The following is a 17,360-nucleotide window of genomic DNA, read 5'->3' on the forward strand; positions in this document are numbered from 1 at the left end:
AAGGCACTGGCAGAGGCTGACTTTGCACCTCCAGGGAGGCCCCAGAGACAGTGCACCTGATGGTCAGACTCGACCACGCTTGATTACAACCCTACCACAGCCACGAGTGACGCACTCAAGGGGCGCACTTGGTGAACACCAAAGCCCCACTGAAGTAAATCCTGCTCCATGGGGGTGTCTCCAGCACAGCAGCTCTTTGGCTGTAGCTGCAGTTGGTCCTCACAGCTGATTGGCCTGGGGGTCAGTTCCTCCCAGTGACGCCAACAGCAACTACAACAGGACAGTGCACACAGCCCACACAGGGGAGCACCTAGAAGGCCCAGCTCAGGTGACTGGGGAGGCTGAGCCACTGGACCCTACAGGACACCTACTACACAAAGCCACTCTACAAAGTCCAGGAGACATAGCAGCTCTATCTAATAAATAGAAACAAACACCTGGAAGCAGCCAAAATGCGTAGGCAAAAAAACATGTCACAAAGGAAAGAACAGAAGAAATCTCTAGAAGAGGAGCTAAATGAAATAGAACCAAGCAAGCTAACAGATAGAGAGTTCAGAATTTTGGTTATAAGGATGTTTAAGCAGATGGTTAGGGAAATAACTGAAAAAATTGATAACATAATAAAGTATCAATTTGAAATGAAGGCTACAGGAACTGAAATGAAGAATAATTTACATGGAATCAACAGTAGAGTAGAGGACGCTGAGAATCAAATCAGCAATTTGGAACATGAGGAAACAAAAAACACCCAACCAGCAGAGCAAAAAGAAAAAAGAATTGAGAAATATGAAGATAGCATAAGGAGCCTCTGGGACAACTTCAAGAGGCCCAACATTCGTATTATTGGGGTGCCAGTAGAGGCAGAAAGAGACCAAGGAATTGAAAACCTATTTGAAAAAATAATTACAGAAAACTTCCCCTACCTGGGGAAAGAAATAGACTTACAAGTCCAGGAAGCACAGAGGGTCCCAAAGAAGAGGAACCCAAAGAGGCCCACAGCAAGACACATCATAATTAAAATGCCAAAGGTTAAAGACAAAGAGAGAATCTTAAAAGCAGCAAGAGAAAAGCAGTTAGTTACCTATAAGGGAGCACCCATACGACTGTCAGCTGATTTCTCAACAGAAACTTTGCAGGCCAGAAGGGAGTGGCAAGAAATATTCAAAGTGATGAAAAACATGGAACTACAACCAAGATTGCTCTACCCAGCAAAGCTATCATTTAGAATTGAAGGTCAGATAAGAAGCTTCACAGATAAGAAAAAGCTAAAGGAGTTCATCACCACCAGACCAGCACTACAGGAAATGTTGAAGGGTCTTCTTTAAGAAGAAGCTAATGAACAAAAGAATCTGATGAACTAAATAGATCCAGAGACATTGATGCATGCAACAGACGATCATATTTCAGGGGAAAGAAGGAAGGGGGATGGAGGGTTGGAAGAGATTAACCAAAGAAATTATATGCATATATGCACAACCCATGGACACAGTCAATAACAGGGTGAAGGCCTGGGGAGGGGGTGGGAGCAAAGTGGAGGGGATCAATTGCAGGGGGAAATGGTATACCTGTAATACTCTCAACAATAAAGATAAATTTAAAAGGGGGAAAAAAAAAGTGTGATATACACCCACACAATGGAATATTATTTAGCCCATTAGCAAGAGGCACACACTGAGCTGGACTCCCAGTGTTGGGCCACAGAGGGACCTCAGAGCAGCCTTGAGGTGGGTGGGTGGGGTGTGATGGGAAGAGAGGAGACTGAATGGGGCACCTGCCCCCATTCGCTGCCCCCCCCCCCAATAACATGGATGAAATGCTTCCCTGACTGCACAGCAAACACGCATTAAGCCATGGCCCTTTGCTGGGCAGTCATTGCTTGGGCACAGACAGCCTTCACTCTGGCCCTCACACGGTTGCTAATGGGATGTTAAGCTGTCACTGGCCTGAAGCAGCAGGGGAAGCCACAGGCGACCATCTGGCAGGCTTGGCATCTTCAAACTCCTGGCAAATGGAGGAGCGATACAGTAATTGGTCTAGTTACAGGAGAATCCCATGGCAACAAATGGGAGAGGCTATCAGCTCAGCTAATAGGGAACCGTGTCCCACAGAGAAGCCGCCTGTTTCTGTAGCCTTCCTCCATCTGTGACTTACTGCCACTGCGTGTGCGTGAGAAGCCAGCTCGCCTGTGCTTTGTCCAGAATGCCCACCCCTGCCTCGCCCGCCGGGCAAGAAGCGGGCCGAATGCGGCATCACCGGGGCGAAGGCACCGGGCTCCGGCTCCACCGCGGGCCAGGCCTGTGGCCTCGGGCCGGTCACAGACGTCAGTCCTGTGTCTAGAACACAGGGCCCGCTCAGTAACTGTCACTCATTTTATTAATACTGGCGTTATTATTGGTGCGGACAACTCTAGTAGAACAGACAGGAGAGGTGTAGAGCAGGTAACTTTTGTTACGTTTTTATATCTGTGCTTGTGTTTGTCTTTCCTGACACAAGGTCTCTGGATCAGAGAAGAGACCCTTAGCTGACTCACTGAGCATCTCAGAAACACCTCTTTCCCAAACTAAGGTAAAAATGTTCATAAAGTGCACAGCACAGTGTCTGACACCAAGTACTTACTCTATAAATATCACGTCTCCTGCCACGCTCTGCACATAGTAGATGCTAATTATATCGGATGGATAGATGGCTGGATGGGTGGATGGACAGAGGGCTGGATGGGAGCCTTTATCAGTGCTCTTGCAAAATTATATACAAGAGGCTTTGCACAGAGCATTTGGCTTCCACAACTGTGGGTAGCGGGGCTGGGGATTCTCTCAATATCCCAGCTCAGTTTTCTGACCAGCTGCATAATCTGCCATTTCAGAATGGGATACTGGAGTCCTGAGAGACAAAAAGATGGGGCAGTTAGGGTGGCTTTTCCTATAATAATAGTAATAATAAGATAGAAAACATCAGTTAGGTTGAGTTGAAAGGCACCCACGGGTTTGTTTCCTGAGTGCCTACTCTGTGCGGGCACAGGGCACAGGGCACAGACCCTCCCTGCTGTCCAGAGGCTAAGTCTGGTGAGGAAGACAGACATTAAACAAGTGAGCCCAGCCAGGGTTGGCAGGACAACTCACTAAACTTTCATTTTAGCTTGGCTGCCCCTTTTCTGGGAAAGCTCCCATTGCTGAGTGAAAAGCAAACCCTTCCCACTCCCTGTCTATTATTTTCTAAAAGCCAGAGAAGCTTCTTGGGTGACTCAGCTGGGGACAAGGGTTTGTGAGAGGGTTCAAGTACCCCTCTTACCTACACTGGCATCTTGACCAGAACCTTCCAATTATTTTTCTGTTATGGCTTTCAAACTTGATTCTACTGCGGTCAGAATATTCCCTGAATGATTTTAATCCATTGAAATCTACTGACACTTCTTTGTAGCCCAGCGTATTGTCTGTTTGGTAAATGTTCCTTTTTCCCTCGAAAAAAGTATATCTCTTGAGGTGTATTGGGTATAGAGTTCTATGTACGTCACTTATATCAAGTTTATCAATCATGTTGTTAAAATCGCCTCTAACTGTGCTGATTATTGTATCTGCTTGTCCTATTGATTATAGAAGGAGATGTATTAAACTATCCTGCTTTAAACTTTCTGTGTCCTCCCATTTGGGGCCATTCTTGGCCAGTTTGGAACCATCCCCCAGACTCAGCTTTCCCATTGCCATGAGCAGCACGCCCGGTTCTCGTGTTCCTTGAGGAAGACACCTCTCTGTCATCACTATGACGTCTACATGACCTTTGCTCTGCCCACCCGACTTCTCCTACTCCACTGAGTCCACCTTCCACACCTCCTAATTCCCCTCCATAGCCACAGTCAGGCCCTCAATACTGCCCAGTGATAGTTATCGCCCCACAGGGATAACCATGGCCTCTCTACCTACCCAGGGTTCCACCTTTAACACCAACCCTTACCTCAAACTCCAGACATGGACACTTCTGTCAACTTCTCTCTCCTTAGACATTTGGTGACAAGAAGACTGTTTCCATTGCCTGACTGCTCACGCTGAGCTTTAAGACGCCTTTCTGGGGATTCCTGAGTTACTCAAACCACACTCCTGTTCTGCTTCCCTGTCTCCCCCAGGTATCACCACATCTTCACCTGACTTTCCACTCTAATCTCTCTTGTAACATGTTCTCTTGGAAAAGTATGACTTCTGGAGTCAGACAGACTACAGTTTGAATCCTAGCTCTTCCATTTATTTGAGAAACTCACCCAGTGTTTAGTTCACCACCCTAGATGGTAAATGAAGACAGTAGATCTTGTCTCACATGGTTGTTGTGGGGAAAATTCGTATAATCTGTTCAAAGCACTGGGCTGGAGCCTGATTACTTTCCCCCTACATATGCTCAAAATCCATTCGTTTTGCCAGTAACCCCTCCCTCCACCATTTCCTCTTTCCCTTATTTCATTCCTTTCTTCCTACTACCCAATTAAAATTTATTGAAAAGAATTGGCAGGTTCTAGCCTCGTGTTAGCCACTAACATAGCAGGGAGATTGTGAGCAAATCCCCTGTTCTGTCTGAGCTTCCGTTTCTTCATCTATAAAAAGGCCCTGCTGCAGGTGACCTCCAGGGCCCTGCCCCTCGAAACATCCTGCGATGTAAAGTGGTGCTCAAGCCCCACCTCCTTCACAGAGACTTTCCAGCCGTTGAAAATAGTGGCAATTCTTTCTCTTACCCGCATTCCACTGCCTTGTTTGAACACATCCCTTCTGTTTTATTTTTGCTCTTTACATTAAATATGTTCATCCATAAGGATTTATGTCAGAATCGCTGGGGGCAGGGGGGTGAAATTATTTCTGCGTGTTTATAGGGAGAGTCTGAGCTCTGCAAGAACAAAAATGTTGCCCTCAAGGGGAAAAGCTATCCTTCGCCCAGGCTGTGGCCTCTCCACTCCCTCCCTCGCAAAAGCCTGGTGACAATGCTTGCTAAGTTCATGACCCAGCAAGCAACAATCCATCAATCTTCCCTTTCTCCCCTCTTCTCTCACTTCCTTCCTTCCTTCCTTCCTTCCTTCCTTCCTTCCTTCCTTCCTTCCTTCCTTCCTTCCTTCCTTCCTTCCTTCCTTCCCTCCCTCCCTCCCTCCCTCCCTCCCTCCCCTCCCTCCCTCCCTCCCTCCCTCCCTCCCTCCCTCCCTCCCTCCCTCCCTCCCTCCCTCCCTTCCTTCCTTCCTTCCTTCCTTCCTTCCTTCCTTCCTTCCTTCCTTCCTTCCTTCCTTCCCTTCTTCCTTCCTTCCTTCTTCCCTCCCTCCCTCCTCCCTCCCTCCCTTCTTCTCTGCCTTTCTCCCTCCTTCCCACTGCCTCCCTCTCTCTCTCCCTCCCTTCCTTCCTGTGTGTAGGCTACAGAAACTACACAAAAGGATTTTACAAAATCTATCCAAGCTATCGTTTCCACTCAATCCATTTATATGTTCACACATTCTTTCTTTCTTTCATTTAACAAATTGTTATTGAACACATATTATGTCCGAGACACTGTGCTAAGCTTTAAGGTTGTCAACATGAATAACACACAGGTCTGGCCTTCCAGGAACTCCCTGTCTATTTAATTTGTTTATTTAACCAGCATCTTCCTATAGTGCGTCATGCTGGGTTCTATCCTTCTAGCCCGCTCACCATTTTCCTCCCATAACTCCCATTCTTGCTTCCTTCCTTTTCTCCCAACCAGCCCGCCCCTGGCCTCACTTTCTACCTTCCCAGCTTACACGGAGCCGGTCCTGTATCCCCACATTTCACTCACCTGTCTCTGCACAGCCTTGAGTCTTCTGCTTCGGTTTCCAAGTTCACCAACACTCTCAGTTCCTCTCCAACTCTGTCCTTCGTTGTGTTAGGCGAAGGTCTAACCATGGCCCCTCTTCTCCTTCCCCCAGGCTGCTGCTAAAGTGCTGAGGAGCCGGTCAGGTTGTGCAGAATATTCTCCCCCGCAGCCCAGCCCTCAGCCCCTGGCCTGCTCTTTAGAGAAATCTTTGTGCAGGTCGCCTGCAAAGATGGTAGCTGTGAGGTGCACACCAATGGGGTCCCTCAAAGAGAGCAGGGGACAGGGTGGAGGCGATGAGGCTGCGGCAGACTGAGGCATGAACGGACAGTGAGGGGAAGCTAAGCAGAGAACACGCAGTCAGCAAACTTCATGGACCAGGGAAGGAGAAAGGTAAGAGTGGGTGCAGTGCATGAAGGGTTCGGGGATTTTAATTGTGGGGAGAGGAGGTGGATGCGTGTTGGATGCTGAGGAGAAAGGAGAAATTAAGGAGGAGAGATTGAAGTTATAGGAAAGGGGGTGACTGCAACGAAATGACCAGCAACGCGGGAGTAAGGAAGCAACAGTGGACCTCGACTCTGCGGGATAATTTACACCCACGGAAAGGAGGCACACAGAGTTGTTACACTACATGATTATAACCACATAAACAATATGCCCATAAGCAATAGAGAAAAATAGAAAGTTCTTATGTCAGGGGAGCAGGATTAGGCTGAGCATTTTAAAAATTCAGGTTATTATTATTGGAAGAAATATTTCATAATAAAAAATGCCTTGTGGAAAAGCTGAATGAGTTCAGTCTTTTTTTTTTTTTTTTTTTGCCTAGGGCCCGAAATTCTAACCATATAATATGAAAACAGATGAATCTGAGTTCACAGCTTGCTTTGCCACTTGTCTAGCTAGTCCTTTCACCTTCTAAGCCTCCGTTTTCTAAAATATGTACAATGGGGATCATAACAATTATTCCTTTATAATTGTGAGAATTAAATGAAGTAAAGAATGTCCTCATGGTCTGTGGCATACAGTAAACGCTTAGTAAATGTCACTGGTTATTGCCGCTGTCTTTTGTTAGCTCCACCGACGCTGAGTCAGCTGCTCTGGCCTTCGGACGTCTTCACAGCAGCTGCAGGCGTAGTGGAAGGAGGCAAGGCTTGGGAACTGGACATGCCTGACTGAGCAGGGGGAACTTAAATTAGTTAGCTGACTTCTGAGACTCCAGTTCCACATATTTAAAAAATATAATAATATCTACCCCTTTAAAATCAAAATCAAAATTCTTAATCTGCTTTGCAAGATCTGGCCCAGGCTTGTCTCGCCAACCTCGCCTCAGCTCTCTCTCTTCCCTTTACCCCCACACCCTAAACGGACTCCTACCTACCCTTTAGATTTGTGTCTTCATTTTCTGCCACCTATTGGATTAATTCACTTTTCTTTATGCCCTTCCTATCCCTCTACTGATTTGTTTTAGCTACCATCAGCACCTTCTTTTATTATGTAAGTCATTATTGTCCAATATTTTAGTTTTACTGTTTTTATACCCCACCCCATGGGCCCATTATTAGTTTTCCTTTTTCATGTAGTCATTATGAGGTATATTTACCTAAAACTTACCAATTTCTTTGCTCAGTGTTCCTTCTGATACGTTTTGTTTAGTTCTTTTTTTATATACACAATTTAATAGTTCTTTCAGTGAGTTTCTGTTCATGATGAATTCTGCTTTCATTTACCTGAAAATGTCTTAATTTCACTCTCGTTAATGCATGATAACTGAGTAGAGGATTCTAGGATTATGATGATTTTCTCTTATCACTTTGAAGATAGTTTTCCTTGCTAAAGGTTAACGTTGTGTAAGTCAGCCCACGTGCCATTCCCCTGAAGGTATCCTAGCTTTCTCTCTGTTTAAAACATTTCTCTATGTCTTTCTTGTTAAAAATACTTTTCTGCCTTAGATGCAAAATGGTGTGAAATCAGCATATAACATATGCATAGTTACTAAAAAGCATGTTTATTAAGCCTTTTACCTTTTTCTCCATTTATATAAATTCTCACTTCTGGAAAAATTAAAAAGCTCCCATGACCTTTTCATGAGCCAGCAATTTCTCTACCACTCTCATAAGCCGGACTGATTTGGAGCAGCCCCAGATATGAAGGTTTAAAGGCTATTCCTTGCCCTCTTGTATTTTTTTGAAATGCCCTAGTCCAAGTCTTGCCGCTGACAAACTATGTGATCTTAGGCAGTTCATGTAACATTCTTGTCTTTAGTTCCTAATAAGGGAAATGAGAAATTTGGGCTCCACTGAAAGGCCTTCCCTAATACAAACAGTTATGACTTCCTATAAAATCTCTTGCCTGTCAGACTATCTTCAACCTTTCAGCACTAGCAAATCAGCATGTTTTCTTTCTGCAGCTTGGCTTTCTACTTTCTGTCTCTCACTATGCCAGTTACCTCTCTCCTTTCCATCCCCACCTTCACCACTGGCTTAGTCCGCATTGTGGCAGGTAAGCTACTGGAGGGTGGAGTAAGTCTGTATAGAATCTGCAGATTATCACCATTACAATAATAATTACACCTGTATTTTACCCTGATCCTTTTAGCTCTAATTAATCCTGCCTTGCCCTCCTAAATTGACAAGTAAATAATTGCTCGGACTCTCCTAATAGAAGGATTTGTCTTTTCCAAGTGTCTCACACTCCAGTGACACTTTGTCAATTTCCTCCCTAGTTTACCAAGGAAATGACAGGGGCACAGATGAGGGAGGAGGCTCTTTCAGAGCATTGTAAGGCTTCAGTAACTCCTCCGTTCCTCTCTGATTATGATTGGGAGCAATGAATGGCTCGGAAAGAGTATTTGACTGGGTTTTGGTGGTTATAGGATTTGTCTTACTGGGGTATCTTGATGTCCCTGGGCAAATCACTTCACCTCTCAAAGCCTCGCTGGTCTCATCTGCTGTAAGATGGGCTTAGACCAGGTGTCTGGTAAGCAATGGACCTTAGGGTCACATAAATTGCAGTTCAGACTGGGGCTCTGCTACTTCAGCAGCTGCGTAACTTTGGGGTCATTAACTTCTCTGAGGCATAATTTCTCCCCATTTTCTAATTGTCCAGCCTAGGTTAGCTCTTAGGCTAAATATTTAAATTTTAATTCACTCTCTCATCATTGATGTTTCTCTCTCTCTCCCTTCTTCTCTCTCTGAAGTCAATAAAGATATATTTTTAAAAATATGTATATATATAAGCATAGATTACCCTTGAAAATCCCTTAGCAATACATTGTATTAGAGAATTAAAGCCAGAGTCTTGAAAGTCACCAGTGTCTTTTTCAGTGTTGGAACATATTGTTGCTTCCTCACTAGGTGAGGCTTGCAGATCATGATTAGTGGCCCTGTGATATGGAACAAAACAAAAACAAACAAACAAAGGCCTTTAAGCAGAGGCTCCCATTCATCTCACTAAGATACTATGTGAGGGCACACGCCGGCTGATCGATGCTGAGTGGAACAGGGCTCAGCAGTGCTTGTACCATTGAGATGATAATCTCTCCTCTCCCTTCCTCATTTTTTCTTTCTCTCTTTAATACGCTCATATAGTTGAATTTGTGCAAATTAAAACATGCAGAAGGCCCTTCCACTCTCCTTCTACAAGCCTCTTCAAAGACCTCACAGCCTAGTCTGGAGAGCAGACTGGTAGTGGGTAATGGGGATAGGAGCCTCAGCAGAAGCATGCACACAGGTCACGGGAGCCCACTAAAGAGGGGCCTATCCCAGCATAGGAGAGGTCAGGGAAAGCTGCCCGTAAGAGGGGGCAGCCAACCTGAGGTCTGAGGGCAGATACGAGTTACAGCAGGGAAAAGATGACCTAGGAAGATTATACAAAGTTCAGGAGGCGAGTTAGAACATATCATCCTAGTTCAGATTGTGGAGAGCTTTGAATACTGCACTAGGGAGTTTGGCAATTATTCTAAAAGCAACAGGGAGCCATCGAAGCAAAGGAGGGACATGAGTAAGTTGTATAGTAAGAAGAAAGTTCTGGCTGTGATTTGTAAGTTAGCTTGAAGAACAGCAATATATTGCAGCAGGGCAGCAATTAGGAACATTACTGGGCAAGAGGCCGTAATGGCCTGGATGGCTGTGTGCGTGGAGGGGACAAGGGAAAGAAATCAGGGACGCTCCCCCAACTGTCTGTCTTGAGCGACTGAGTGGACGGTGGTGCCATTTACTTGGGTAAAGAGTAATGAGAGTAACTTCCCAGCTTCCCGCTGGTTCCAAATTACTCTTCATGTTTCCTTTCCTGCCACCCCTTTTCTTCCATGTCTTCTTCCCACTTCCAGACAATGGAGCCCGGGGCAGCAAAGGCTTTCCTGTCTTCACTGTGTAGGAGCCTAGACTAAAAGACCTCAAAAAGAACCTTCTAATTTCAAGGCCTGTGATGTCTTAGTCCCTAAAATGGTGACTGGATGGAGGCAGAGAGCAGGCGGGGCACAGTGGGATACAGGGGAAAATCCATGGCTGGGATATAGAGTGACTTCAATAGCAGCTGAGAAACAGGTACAGTCTCACTTGCCCCTTGGTAACTCAAACCCTGACATGCCAGTTTCCTTGCAGTTCCCAGTGTCTCCACGTCAAAGCTTCCCTGGTGATGGCCAACCTTGGCCACGTTCGCCTCATCTAAGTCAGAGCCTAGGAGGCCTGTTTCATTCACAGGAGATTGCCACACAAAGAGCCATTGAGAGAAGGAAACCCAATAGGTGAGACCTTGAACATGACGGATCCCTTCTGACTCTTCCGTTTTGGGTTATAGACCAAAGGGCACACATGAATCCCAGTTCTTAGGATTAAGAGATTACCTTTAGAAAAAGAAAGAAAAATAGATAGTGTTAATTAATTTTTCTTTGTGGCCCCCACCCTTTTCCTGCTCTCTGTTCCTCTTTTGTCTGGGTCCAGGGAAAACCTGTGGGAGAGGCCCAGCCTGTCAGCACAGTTGGCTCCTCCACAGCCAGGGACTGACTGCGGCCACTGTGAGCCACCCTGCCCCTGCCACTCCTCTTCCCCCTCCAGCTCTTACACAACAGGCAGGTAGGCAGATGGAGAGTCCAGCTTGTGCTTTTCTTTCTGGGCTCTCAAAGAATCTCTTTGTTACTGAATGTCAACCTCTCCCCAAAGGCTGACGGTGGGAGCCAACGAGGCTGAGCCTGGATGGGGTGGAGGCTTCCGTGAGGGGTGCCGGGTGGATGAGGCCTTGCTGCTGGCCTTTGGGGTGATGCTGGCATCTGTGCATTTTCCAGGGCAAGAGTGATCTAGCACTTTCAAAATCATTTATAAAACTCACCTCCTAAAGGAAGCCCTCCTAAATATTCCCATTCCTTCTCTGATTGTGTCTTTATTGAGCATTCTCTCAGGCTGGCTGCATGTGGATAGTTGAAAGTACAAAAAAGGGGCACATGCTTGGGTCAAAGACATTCAAGCCAACATTCAATCAAAATCCTATGCTTTTCCTACTACACCAAGCTGCCTGGTCCACATAGTACCCTGGGATCAATCACTTTAGTGCCAGATGCCCAGTGGAGAGGTCCAATCCATTTGCAAGCCTTATAATGCTCCCTTGCAATGCTCAGAAGGGAAGAGCCCTCATGGCCCGAAGTCACTCAAACACAGTGGACTCCGTCTTTCCCGAAGCCTGAGGTATTTTAAGAGTATTTGAATGGAGTTCTTCACTGCTCTAGGCCGTAATGTTTCCCTTTTCCAAGCAGGCACTGCCAAGGACTTGGGACATGGTGACATTCAGATTAGGGTACAAGACAACCAGCCCTAAGAAAGGCAATAGGACATAAAGCTTGCACAGCTATGTTCTCTATGACTTATGAGTTCTCACTGTCAGGAGGCAGGTAGAATAGAAGGGGCTGCCCGGAGGAGCATCTCAGAGCATAAGCTTTGAAACCACTTGGCCCAGAGGGTCCAAATCCTGGCACTGTCATTTATTCATTGAATAGTCTTAGAAAAGTTTGCTTACCTCTCACTAAACTACATTTCTTTGTCTGTAAAGTGGGATGTAAATGGCTACATAAGGAAGCTGTCATGAGGATTAAATGCAGTAATATCATTATGCATACCACATGGCACTTCTTCAATAAGTGGCAACTGGTATAATGAAAGAATTCTGTACTGACCAGCCCAGGATTAAGTCTGAATTCTGTCTCTTGGCTCTGTGATCTTGAGCAAGTAAGTCACTTACCTCTTTGGGTCTTAGCTTTTCTTCTTTAGTGAGGGGTTGGACTGATGATCTCCAAGTTCCCTCCCAGCTATAAAATTCTGCCTGTGTCCACCTGCCTCACCTCCATGTCTGACAACCGCCTGTAAGCCTCTCAATGGCAGGAACCATTACGCTTATAATCACAGAGCCAAGAACAAAACCAAGGCTTAATAGATAGTTGGGGTTTTTTTTTTTTCCAGTAAGAAAAACCAAGTTTGGGCAGCTGGGATTATCTTTCTTGGTGCCCGGGGACTCACAATGCAAGCTTGGATCAGCAGAGGGAGCTTCATCCACTGCTCTGACCTTGGATGCCACAGAGACATCCCAGCAAGGCCAAATCCTCAACTGTGCTAGAGAGAGGTTGGCTGAGGGTTGGTGACAGGCCCACTCTCATCCAACTGGGCCTGAATCCAGTCAGAATGAAGGAACACCAGTCTGTGTTATGCCGACGAGCATAAAAATCTGCTACCTCCTTCCTTTCTTTCTCAATAACCTTAGTGTGACACGTCTTTGAACAAGGTTACTTTATCATCTGGGCGGCATGAAATAGCTCAGTGCTCAGTCCATGCCCTCCCCTCCATACTTTTTCAAAACAAACAAATAAAAATTAGAACCAAATTCACATCTATTGTACTTCCAATTCTTCCTTCTTTCTAACTTTTCGAGACCTTGGTGCATTAGTTAGACTATTTCTGTTGGCTTGAGCAGAAAAATATTTATCTTCAGTTTGATTCCTGAGTATGTCTCTGACCCATCCTTGTCTCTCTCATCCAGCGAGAAAAAGTCCTCCACTTTTAAGATCTCACGTCATTGGATTGGGACCATCCATATAATCCAGGATAATCTTCCCATCTCTAAATCCATACTCTTAATCCGCAAAGCCTCTTTTGCAATGTAAGGCAGTAGATGCATAGGTTCTAAGGATTAGAACAAGGACACATTTGGAGGCCATTAGTCTGCATACCACAGGCCCTGTGAGCTGGAGCCCGCACAACCTTCCCGCAGTTTGGGCTGCTAGTCTCGAACAAGCCTGATGGAGCTTCCACTTGTACCTGCTGGTGATTTGCGGCTCCTCTGATTCTCTGCTGCTCCCACACCACTGGCACTACCACCTGGGCCTTGTAGTTACAGGCGGCTTACCCTCACCTCTTGTAATTTTGTGGTTTTTTAGGTGATGTATACTAGTTCTGAAATAAGTGCTGTCCATGGGTTTTTAACTTGTGTTCTACATTTTATCTACTTTTAGGGCAGAATAGAAGATATTCAAACTATGGTGCCACCACTGCCACCTTCCTCATATCTTTTTCCCTTTTTTCAGTTTATTGAGGTATAAGAGAAAAATAAAACATCATTGATGTTTTTCTCTCTCCTTCTCCCTTCCTCTCTCTGAAATCAATAAAAATGTATTTTAAAAAATACTTATGTGAGAGGATGGAAGTGTTAACTTAACCTTATTGTGGTAAGCATTGCATAATATATATTTGTATCAAACCACCGTGTTGTATGTCTTAAACTTACATCAGATGCCCATGGTATGTTATATGTCAACAATAGCTCAATAAAGCGGGGGGGGGGGGGGGGGGAAGAAACCAACTTGCAACTACTGTATGACCCAGCAATTGCACTCCTGGGCATTGTGCTGGTGAAATGAGGACTTATGTTTATACAAAACCTGTGCACGAATCTTACTGCAGCTTTACTCATAGTAGCCAAGAATGACGGACAACCTAGCTGCCCCCCAACAGGTGACTGGACAAGCACACTGCAGGATGTTCATACCGTGTAGCAATCACGCAACAAGAGGAACTGTTGACACACACCGCAACCTGTGTGAATCTCCAGAGAAATAGGCCGAATGAAAGTCAGTGCCAACATTTTACACACTGGTTCCGTTTACATAGCATTCTTAAATGACAAAATCGGAGACATGGAAGACACATTACTGGTTGCCAGGAGTTAAGCATGGGGGTGAAGGCTGGAGAGAAGAGAATATGTCTATAAAAGGGCAATAAGAGGGATCTTAGTGGTGATGGGAATGTTCTGCATTTTGATTGTATCAATGTCAATATCTTGTTAATGATACTGTGTGGTTTTTTTTAAATGTTTAATATGAATTGGATTTATCTGGAACTTATTTTGGTGTAGACATCAACTTAGGAAGAATTGACTTTTTTTTTTTTTAATCTTTTTTTTTTTTTTTTTAATATATCTTTATTGATTTCAGAGAGAGGAAAGGAGAGGGGGAGAGAGAGATAGAAACATCAATGATGAGAGAGTCATTGATGGGCTGCAGCCCGCAACCCGGGCATGTGCCCTGACCGGGAATCGAACCCCGATCGCCTGGATACTAGGTCAACGCTCAACCGCTGAGCCATGCCCAGCCGGGTGTGATTTTTTTTTTTAGAAAAAGAAAGTCTTCTGTATTGAATAGAATGTGTTTGAGAGTAACGAAACGACCTTGCTGGTGCGGCTCAGTGGTTGAGCACTGACCCAGGAACCAAGAGGCTGCCAGTTCCATTCCTGGTCGGGGCACACGCCTGGGTTGCGGGCTCGATCCTCAATAGGCGGTGTGAAAGGGGCAGCGGACTGATGTTTCTCGCACATCGAGGTTTCTATCTCTCTATCCCTCTCCCTTCCTCTCGCTCTAAAAATCAATAACATATTTAAAATATGTGATATGTGTATGTGTATGTGTATATATATATATATATATATATATATATATATATATAAACAAAATGTTTCTGACAAAAGTAGATTAACCCCTATATAGACATTAAATTTGACTTTTAATAAGAACACATATTAAATATAAATTACTTCTTGGATTTTTTCTAAATTCACATTAAAATATATAATATTATGGAATGATTTAAAAAATTTTATTTTTCATTTACAGTTGACATTCAATATTATTTTATATTAATTTCAGGTGGTGATACAGTGATTTAGCAAAATGTCACTATCCAGGAAACTGGATGAATACATAGGATCTATCTCTATCTCCATTATTTCTTATAACTACATGTGAATCTATAACTATCTCACAATAAAAAGTTTATTTATTAAACAGATTTATCCTATGTAAGTGCGTGTTAAGGGTGAAAATATTTCGGGGAGAGCCAAGGGGCCTTAACCTGTGTTTGGGCAAAAATAAAAGAACCGTGGAATCACCTCAGTGATAATAGCTTCCCCTCATTGAGCACTTACTCTATCCCTGGCATTGTTCTTTATCTGTTTGCGATCATTTAATCCTTTTACCAACCCTATGAGATTTAGAGAGCTTAAGTAACCTATTGACTCGGTAAGTGGAAGAACAGGAATTTGAACTTAGATCTGTTTGACTCAAAAGTCTGAAGCAAGGGAATACATTGAAAAGGTTTGGGCTTAGTAGTGTAATCTGTGATCCTAAAAGTGGCTGCATAACCCTTTGCAGCCTCGGGAACAGGCCTGTAAAGCCAAATCATTGTTCCTTTAGTTCTTCAAATCAGTGCCAGCTACTGAGTTAGGTACTGGGCATCCAAAGATACAGAAAGATGTGTCCCTCGTCCTCAAGGAACTCACACACTGCTGGGGGTGACGGGCAGTGATCTTCATACATGTGCTTATTCCTGTGGGAACACAAAGAGAGTTCAATCATATGCCAGGGTCCGGAGAGCTCCTTGAAAATCACTTTATCTGAACTGATCTCAAGTCAGTCTAACAAACTTTGCAAAAGGCCCTTCTTGTGGGTGGAGGTAGGAGTATCTATTGACTTTTTCTTTCAATATTTCACACCTGGGACTCCAGCAGCCTTCTGTCTCACTCAGCCACAATCCCTGCTGTTTTTTTCAGCCAGAACTTATGGGAACTTCTCTTCGTGGTCCTGGAACCCTAGGCTAGGGGGCCTAGTGTGGGGCTGAGACTCCTGGCTCCTCAGGGGGGGCCTTCACAGTTGAGATATCTCTCCCAATTTTTATCTACCACACATGAGTGTGGGACCAGCCTGTTCTACAGCTCTGCCCCTCCTACCAGTCTCAGTGTGGCTTCTTTATATCTATAGCTGTAGAACTTCCATTCAGCTAGATTTCAGGTAGTTCTCAAGGATGGTTGTCCTACAGTTTAGTTGTAATTTTGATGTGGTTTTGGGAGGATGTGAATACAGTGTTTACCTATGCTGCCATCTTGACAAGAAGCCAAGTATTCTTCAGAAAATTTCCTGAATCCAGAATCATTGTGCATCTACTTTGTCTTCATCTTTGTGGGGGAAAGAGACAGAGAAAATGTAGTATCGTGGAAAGACCATGGAGTTTTAAGCTAGCCACATGTGAGCTGAAATCTTAACTGTGTCCAATATGCTGTTATTTAATTTAACTAAGGCTTAGTTTCTTCGTCTGTAAAATGGGAATGTTAATATTCCCTATAGGGTTGTTGCAGTATTATAATATATACAAAACATCCTGCACATGGCTGGTATTCATTAGATGGTACCTATCTTTATTTTCTTCCAACATGAAATTTCTTTAATAGGGAACAAAGACTTCCATTCCTTAAAATAAAATAATTAGTGGAGGAAACTAAACTCTTGCATACTAAAATGTAAGCAATTTATAGGTAGTTGAGGAAGAGCGGAACACAAGACAGGCAAATTTTTGCTCGGTGTCTCAGAAACAATGGGACACGAGGTATCTAGCTGACAGGCTCCTGCTTGGTGTCTTTCTGTCTAATGCTAGGGTGACTATGCCAAAGTTCCCTTTCTGAAACAGGTTTTTCCATCTGAAACTCAATGCAATCTTAATAAAAAAATCTATGTCGGGCTTTTATATAAACTGACAAGTTGCTTCTAAAATTAACGTGATAATGCAATAACCTAGAGCATCCAAAACAATCATATTAAAGAACTAACCTAGAAGAGAGAAAATGTGTTTGTACTGAAACCCATACATGGATGTTTGTAACAGCTCTATTTATAATTGCCCAATGAATGGAAACAATCCAAGTGTTCTTCAACGAGTGGATGGGTAAGCAAACTGCAATACGTTCATGAGATGAAATATTAGCCAACAAACGAAAGGAATGACATGGATACATGCAACAACTTGGTTAAATATCAAAGGCATTTTACGGAGTGAAAAAAGCCAGTCTCAAAAGTTTACATACTGTATGATTCCATTTATTTGACATTTTCTAAAAAATAAAGCTATAATAACAAGGAAAGGATTAGTGGTTGCCAGGGATTAGGAATAGAAAAAAGGTGAAACTGTTCATATTCTGAGTGTGGTGATGATTGCGTATATTTACATATGTGTTAAAATGAATAGCACTAATCCTGGCCGGTGTGGCTT

This window comes from Miniopterus schreibersii (genome assembly GCF_964146895.1).
Source record: "Miniopterus schreibersii genome assembly, chromosome: 20".
NCBI lineage: Eukaryota > Metazoa > Chordata > Mammalia > Chiroptera > Miniopteridae > Miniopterus > Miniopterus schreibersii.